The sequence below is a fragment of the Pinus tabuliformis genome, chromosome 3_2 (genome assembly GCF_031772625.1).
Source record: "Pinus tabuliformis cultivar Carrire ecotype Pingquan chromosome 3_2, CPIR1, whole genome shotgun sequence".
NCBI lineage: Eukaryota > Viridiplantae > Streptophyta > Pinopsida > Pinales > Pinaceae > Pinus > Pinus tabuliformis.
In genome coordinates this window covers 915,605,945-915,613,121 of record NC_142302.1, presented here as the reverse complement: position 1 = coordinate 915,613,121, position 7,177 = coordinate 915,605,945, and the positions used below count along the sequence as shown (strand labels likewise).

Sequence of the window (7,177 nt, the reverse complement as noted above, 5' to 3'; positions counted from 1 at the left end):
CTCATAACTCTTTTAAATTTAATATGTCAACTATATTCATCAAAATAATTATTAGGTTTTAGTAAAACTTTAGCAGTTTCTACAATGATTACCTTTTAGAAATGCTTCAATAATTTATTTAGAGAATGCTAAATAATTTATTTAGAGAATACTAAATAATTTTATGGTTGCCATGATTAGCATCATTGTGATCAAATCCGAATTTAGTATTATATCAATAATTAACGTTAATACAAATTTTATGCCATAATTAGCATTATTGAGATAAAATCCGAATTTGGTATTATATCAGTAATTAACGTTAATACAAATTTTTATGCCATAATTAGCATTATTGAGATAAATTTAGAATTCAGTATTATACCCTTTAATTGGTGTTAATACCAATTTTAAATAATATCTAAATCCTAATAATTAGCCTAAATATAGCATATAGTAATTATAGTAATTATAATTATTATAACCTAAATTACAATCACTTACAATTACTTTTCTCGATGATAAGAATTTATTCCAATAAACAGAAATATACATGTACATTCTATTTGAATAAAATTCAGAGATAAAAATGGCCAGAGTTGATTGGGTGTCCTCTTTTTTTTTTTTTTTTTTAGAACGACCAAATAACAAGTTGTTGAATGATGAGTTATAAAGAAAACTTGGTCTGCTTGAATCCTTCAATCACATACACCCCCATGCCAAAATTTGCACAGATTGATAGCACAAAACCACAATCTAGAAAGAAAATGCATTTACCAAACAAGGCTCTTGAAAGAGATTCCAGGAAAAAACTAAATTTAGATAGCCTACACATAGCTCTTTTCTTGAATCAAAATACCTTCGAGGAACTCATGAAACGAGTAGCCAATCATAACTCAAGAAGCTGAGTCCAATTATGTTAAATACACTAATCTTTCTTGATCAACCAAATAGCTATAGCACATTTCTTTGATTTTATTCTGAGCTGGCCAAACTCAGGGCTCAAAGGTTACTCCATGCTTGTAATTGTTATTTGACTATGCTGGTAGTCTAGCACTGTAGCCAAACTGCACTATAGCCAAACTCTAAGGGGTTTCTTAAGCAAGAACAGGACAGGGAACTTGACGCACATCTAATGAGAGTAGACATTTGTTAGAGGACATTGCAGTTCTCCCCTTCCCAATGGCCCATCAGCAGCTTCCTACTCAGACTACCCTTTATTTATAGATACAGATTCCTCTGAACCATTTCGTGCAAGGCCTAATATAAAATGGCCACGTTTATCTCATAAAAAAAAGGTATAGTCCACAATCAGATATTACTCATAACCGAAACATATATAGAAAATGTTTCTCAATAGCAATGTACAAAATACAAGACCGCTGACAGGTTACAAGAATTGTCAATTTTTCAATGACACAACTTTCTCTCTAAATATACATTAAATCATACAGAACCTGTTCTCAATAGCACTGTAAAATATTCATGACCATTGACTGGGTTACAAGGATGCTCAGTATTTCAATGACACTGTAAAGGCTAGTATAATATACGCATATCTGAAAACCAAAATTAATGAAAAAAAAAATCATCTAAAATATGATTGTGCTAACAAACATCAGCGTACAAAGAAAAATCCTGCAACAAACAAATCATATATCTGAATGCAATCATGCAGATCTTGTTTCTGAGACTGATTTTCAACAATATAGTCTAACGTTCAAAATCAAACTGGACAGTCCTAAAACCAAACAGAGGATCACATTAAAGGTTACTTCCAGCAACATGATCCCACATATAATGTGTTCAAAAACTCCAAACTTGATGTGGAAAAATGAATAGACCAAAATGAGGCGAAGGACCAACGCAGGCATCTTGCCCTCAATGTGCCTGAACTGACAGAGCGGAGATACTGTTGCTGGATGAGCCCGGCTGCCGGAGTATTCATGAAGGCGAACCCAAGCCCGGGTAAGGATATCACCCCAGGAACTTCTTATCTCTCAGTCACCAAAACCATCCAAAAAACCCCAGGAATGCACAAAGAGAATGAAACCCAGATCCAAAAAATTAACACGAATAACAGAAAACCATAACTGAAAGGAGAAATAAGAGCTGAAACATAAACCATCTAATTTCTCCAGTTATATGTCTGCATATTCGATCCTCTTTTTCGTGAGAATTTGGATTAAAATTGTTATGAGAGTTCACAACTTCACATACGAAACAAAATCAGCTAATCTCCAAAAATCAAGCACGGATTCTTACATAAGGGAGCTCTGATACCAATTGTTAGATTTAATTTGTGAGTTTTCCTAATTACCTTAAACCCCAACCAAGATCTACTCCTTTGTAAGAAATTGAAATTAATGCACAGCGGAACTTACTTTCCATCCTCAAATGCTCCTGGTCTTGACTTGAGTTATTGGCTCTTGAATCCTTCCAAGAGCTTGCAATCCTTTTCTCTGGCTATCCTAAATGACAGAGTACCTAGTCCTCAATGGAGCAGACAATTTTTCTGAGTGATTGCAAGTCTTGGAGACTCAACCCTTTTATAGCAGTGCAAAACCCCAATCCTAGGGCAGCCTAAAATTTAGCTGAAACAAGTCTGTCTGAAATTTCAGATTGATTGAAATCAATCAATCAATCAATCAATCAATCAATCAGAATAGATTCTGATTTCCTTATTCAGCTCAAATTTATTATTGCTATTTATTTTAATCAACTATAATCGGTCCATTAACAATTATAATTGATTAACATTATTCTACATGTATTTGTATCCAAATCCTTATTTTAAATATGTTTAATGCCATGATTTAATTAATCACATTATTTGGCATATAAATGTAATCTTGCTGACAGTATTTGACATTATAATCACAATGCACGTATGTCCAACTTAAATTTATGAAATTAGACGTCTCTAAATCCAACACCTACAAATGGTTCTATTGTGTGGAGGAACATATTCAGTTCCTGATGGTCTTGTCAAGTCAGTCTAATTTGAATTTAGCTTTCTCTGTCAATAATAATGTATATGACCTTCAGACAGGTGTGATGCTCTTGTTTTCCTGTGAACCTGCACAGTCGTGTCTCTGTAAGATTCTGTAGTTTCAAAATTTGGAACTCAATTATCATGGCCATATCAAATGCGAAATGAAGGGTGTCATAGTTTCTGCCATGTTTTATGGTTCTTGTTTTTCTATGAAGGTGCATAGTCATGTCTATGAAAGACTCTAGATTCAGAATTTGGAACTCAATTATCTTGTTCATATCAAAAAAAAATTGATGTTAGTTTGGAGAAACACAACAAAAATAAAACTTTTCTGGCAATAGACAAACATCACAGGAAATGGAGCAATAGCAACATTACTCGATCATATTCTATACTCAATCACAGACAACAGAAGAGATAAATTGACAGCAGAAAAGAAAAAAATAACTAGAGAACATAAATCACTTCATATTACACAATAGGCCTGAGCCTTGGCTTGCCTTGCTCAAGCTGAGAAAATACAAATTTATAGAGGCTGATGTTCAGGCCGAGAAAATACAAATTTATAGAGGCTGAAGGAGGATCTAGAATCATGCATGTGATTTAGATGAAGATCTAGAAACAAATGGCGGGGTGGTAGGTTTGGCGTGAGTGTGGCGGTGACTGCTGGGACGGCAGAGTGTCGGGGAGTTGGTGCTGACATTAGCACAATGTGAGTTAGCTTGGCTTCACACTAGACAATAGTGTCTGTTCACATTTCAACAGGCGGGAGGGAAAACTAGATTGAAGAGATCACAGGCAGGAGCGAAAACTAGAATGAAGAGATTTACAAATGAGGGTTTTACCAGTAGTAAACCCAGTATCGAACCCCATCCAATTTTCAGTCCGTTGATGGTGCCAAGGTATGTTTCATATTTAACTTCACTGCATTCCCTAATTTTCATTTCCCCCATTTTCAGTCTTCGACGCAGAGAGGAGTACACACATCTTAGGTCTCAGGTTCAACATCCACTATTTTTTTGCATCCACACTTGTATGTTTAGGCTTTAATCTTTGTGCTTCATTTTTTCACTATTTATAGGCATGGTGTTGGCATTTGATGAGTTTGAGAGCCCATTTATCATATTGAAGGAGTAAGTGCAGAAAATCTGAATGAGAGACTTAGATGCTCAGAAGGCCAACATTGTAGCTGTTAGGGTCATTGTGAGAATCCTTTGGACCTCACTCGGCCCCATGCTCCAGAGCCCCAACGATGATGTAACCCTTAGTAAGCTCCTGTTCTGTTTAATCATTGTCTGTTTATGGATTGGTGAAACCCATTAAGTTATGAAAATAAGTAGATTGTACTTTAAAAACCTATGAATTATAAGTAGAAATTACATAAAAAAAATGTTTAGATATTTTGCAAGGAGTTGAATAACCAAATACTCTATGATCTTTTATATACTAAATTAAATCTTACACATTGAGACAATATAGCCAAACAAAGTAATAAAAAATTACATGGCTTTCTGACAAGGCAAAGCGCAGAGCACCTCCATGCCTTGAACATGATTCTTAGCAGTATGACTTCAACTGCAATTGAGAACTCACATGGTAAAAAAACATATTTGACCACTCTCAACATAGTATCCTATGCATGTACACCCAACTTTCATTTACATTTCAAAATAATCCTCCATAACCACAACAGGAAATGATATAAAATGAAAAAAATCAGGACCTTTCATTTACATTTCAAAATAGTCCTCCATAACAACACAGGCAATGATATAAAATGAAAAAAGAAGGACCTTTTGCCAAAGCATCTGGCTTTACAATAAATTCAACATATTGAACATATAGTAACAAATCATAAATACTTGGGAAATATTATGTCAGCCTTTGATTAAATAATGCACTTTAAAGTTCTATAGATGCCAAAGATAGCTAAAGACCTTAAAGAATAAATCATGTTCTTTGCTTGTTTCTATGTTTCTTTTGCTTTGGTGGTTGAAGAACCACTTTTATTACGACATCAAAAACAACCTTAACATTCTGTTTTGTTTTATAATTACATTCAATGTATGCTGCAACCCTGATTTTCCTCTTCAAATCTCCACCTTGGGTTGTTGAGATTGGGGTTGCTTTGGGATGATCAACAAAAAATTGTTTGTCTTTTTGTAAATCTAATTTTGTCCCTGCCAAAATGATAGACACAAATGGTGCGTAGTGTCTCAATTCTGGAATCCACTTTTTGGAAATGTTTTTATAATTGACCTTGTTGATTAAGGAGAAAGCCAGGAGGAAGACATCTGCACCTCTATAACTCAGGGACCTGATCCTGTTGTAATCCTCTTGTCCCTTCGTTTCCTAGAGGCCAAGATTCGTTGTACTTCCATCCACCACTACATTTGCACTGAAGTTATCAAACATTATTGGTAAATAGTCCATTCTAAATGTGTTGCTTCTATAGGAAATAAGAATGCAAGTTTTTCCCACAACACCATTCCCCACAGTCACACACTTAATAAATCTAGAAATACTCATGGTTGCTCTGACTCTTTAGAGAAACTAACTATATTTGTTTGAACATTTCCTATCCAATATCTGAATTCAAAAAGGCTTCTTAGCTCAGCTAATAGCACATAACAGACAACCAAAAGTTCTAAAGCACCCAGAGCGATTACAAACTAGAAAGAAAATTGTTTCTCAATTCAATATTTAAAAGGCTATCCCAGAGAGATTAACAACCATTAAAAAATGGAGCACATTTTGAAAAGAAACAAGAAAACATCTCAATCTAGAACGTCACAGTTAGGATCTGTACTCGCAAAAACCAAATAATGATCTGCTCACTCTTCTCACACACTGCGAGGCCCACCGACTTCCTACAGAAAAAAAAAAATCAATTTTGATAGTTAAAGGCCATTATATGATATTGTCACAATCCATGATGTTATTTCCAAGTTCTTCTGTGGGAGGTTGTCTACTGGATGAGGAACAAATTGTTATCATTACTAAAAGTCTTGTGTTAAGCACCTCCGAGCAACCTTCCAGAGGAGCAACCCAATGTCTCGAGGGGGGATGGTGACTACTTCTCTTGCGGGGCCTGGATCTAGGGAAGTGAAGACATAAACTATGGATGCTTCGGTTGCTTCGGTAGGATGGATACTCCTGCGCGTAGGTTTAATTGAGGTTAGGAATATAAAGTGTCAAGGGAAGAGTGAACATGAATGAGCACAAGATGTTTGTAAAAGGAGGGAAGGGAAGCTAAAACTTGAGGCTCACAAAATTCTGAAATAGAGCCAAACTTATCTCAGAATCTACAACTGGATCTAGAAAATGGAATTCAACACTGTTAGAACATGTAGGAAACTACTTGAACGGTGGCTCCTTCCTGACAGCTCAAAGCAAATTATGGGAAAAATCCATACATTTCTAGTGGTCTTCGAAAAGTATAGTCTTAGCAACCCAATGGAAATTCACTTTCATGTATAACTTGCTCCATGAAATCCCAAAATTATCTCAAAACTTGTAGCTTTGCTTCTTTTTTCTGTAATTCCTCAGTCACTTTTCCTTTCATGAAATAAGACCAATGTTCTCAAACCATAAATAGATGTATCAAGTCCTCCTCTATAACGCATATTTGATGACCACCAGCTCCATCCTCCCTAATTGTTGATGCGAGCATTTCTCACTTCCATTAATGGAGTGCTAAAATACAATATTCCACAATATATTTAACTGTAAATAGGGAAACCATCATAGGACGCATTTGTACAATTTGATGTGATCTATCAATAGGTTGGTTTTCAGTTGTTGGATTCCATCAAAGATCAAGTATAAGAACATAACATGCAGCAACCATGTTGAGACCAAGACTCGCAACTTTCACCGACATTTCCATAATAGTTACCTTAGGGATTGTCATGAAATCATTCACAACTTTATCCCGTGCTATTACAGACATAGTTCCAACTTCCATCCAACCTTATATGTTGTATGCATGATTTTTTTATAGGAACCTGAAGCAAATATGGCATACTCATCCACTGGGAGAAAACTATGGCTTTCTCTGATGTCTCTATAATCTGCTACTTATAGTCCACGCTAAAAAATGGGTCATAAAACAACCAGTAAATAAAGTGACCCAAACATAGGAGGAGGATGGTTTGCCTTAGAGATGCAACATTCCATTTGGAATTGGCTTGAAGTGACTTG

The 7,177-nt window shown here is 35.3% G+C and overlaps 1 pseudogene; it reads right to left on the bottom strand.

The window, feature by feature from the left end:
* Positions 1-4,924: 4,924 nt before the first annotated feature.
* Positions 4,925-5,503, bottom strand: LOC149183604 (rac-like GTP-binding protein 5 pseudogene; annotated as a pseudogene).
* Positions 5,504-7,177: the final 1,674 nt, after the last annotated feature.